This window comes from Mus pahari, chromosome 3 (assembly GCF_900095145.1).
Source record: "Mus pahari chromosome 3, PAHARI_EIJ_v1.1, whole genome shotgun sequence".
Taxonomy (NCBI): domain Eukaryota; kingdom Metazoa; phylum Chordata; class Mammalia; order Rodentia; family Muridae; genus Mus; species Mus pahari.
The window spans coordinates 24,184,373-24,185,815 of record NC_034592.1 but is presented as its reverse complement, the minus strand read 5'-3'; positions in this window follow the sequence as shown (position 1 = coordinate 24,185,815).

Here is a 1,443-nt window from a genome sequence, read left to right as displayed (position 1 = left end):
CCTGAGGAAACACACAGACCCTCTCGCCCAAACCAACACTGGGTCAGGGCCCTTCCAACAACCAGTTAAAATATCCTTCCACATGCCTTGCCTTTTTGAGAAACATCAGGATTGATGTGTCACTCAGCTGCAACATGTCCTTGTTTATTCTCATTCAAAAAATTCAAGGTAAGAAGGGCAATGACTAATCTCTCTCTTGGTGTGGAACCAGAGGCAATTTCCCCCTTTTGTTTAAGTAAACATTCTTTTAAGGTACGATGGTCCCATTCAATAATGCCTTGGCCCTGAAGGTTATATGGTAGTCCATCGATCAAATGGATACCCATCATATTGCAAAAGGAAACAAAAGAGGCAGAAATATAAGCCAGCCCATTATCAGTTTTTAGTTCTTTAGGCTGTCCCCAGGCACCCCAAACTTCAAAACAATGTGTAATAACATGGTGTGCCTTCTCTCCTGTATGCAAGGAGGCAAAATTAATGCCAGAAGCTGTGTCTATGGAAACATGAAGATATTCTAACTTTCCAAATTCAGAAAAATGGGTAACATCCATCTACCATAAGTGTAGGGATGCAACCCTCGTGGATTGACCCCCATACCCACTTGAGGCAATAAAGAGGCACAGGTTTGACACCTTTACACAATATCTCTCGCCTCTGCTTGAGAAATTTTAAATTGTGAGGACAAGGTTTTGGAATTTACATGAAAATGTGAATGAAAATCACTTGCCAAATCAATAGGTGAGGCAGTTAAAAAGGCCATGCATGCCCTGGAAGCTTTATCCACTCTATCATTCCCTTCTGCAAGAGGTCCTGGCAATCCAGTATGAGCACGAATATGTTGAACGAAGAAGGGTGATTGCCTATTCAAAATAAGTTTTTGCAATATTATGACTAATTCTCCAATGGTATATTTTAAATTTACTTTGCCTACAACCTCTAAACATTGCAGCATATTTACGACATACTGACTATCAGAAATCAAATTAAAAGGGCCTGGAATTAATTCAAATACTTTAATCATGATTTACAACTCAATAACTTATGGAGACGCAGGGGGGGGGAATGAATAGTAACTGGTGGTGACCCTGCTATTAAATATGCTCCATATCCTGTTTTAGAACCATCTGTAAAGATAAGAGGAGCATATGGCAAAGGGATTTAGAAGTAATACGAGGAAAAATTACAGGATGTGCTTTAACCAGTTGTAAAAGTGGGTCTTTAGGAAAATGATTATCTATTAGGCCCTGTGTACTGGATAGCTTTGTGTCAACTTGACACAGCTGGAGTTATCACAGAGAAAGGAGCTTCAGTTGGGGAAATGCCTCCATGAAATCCAGCTGTGGGGCATTTTCTCANTTAGTGATCAAGTGGGGAGGGCCCCTTGTGGGTGGTGCCATTTCTGGGCTGGCAGTCTTGGGTTCTATAAGAGAGTGGACTGAGCAA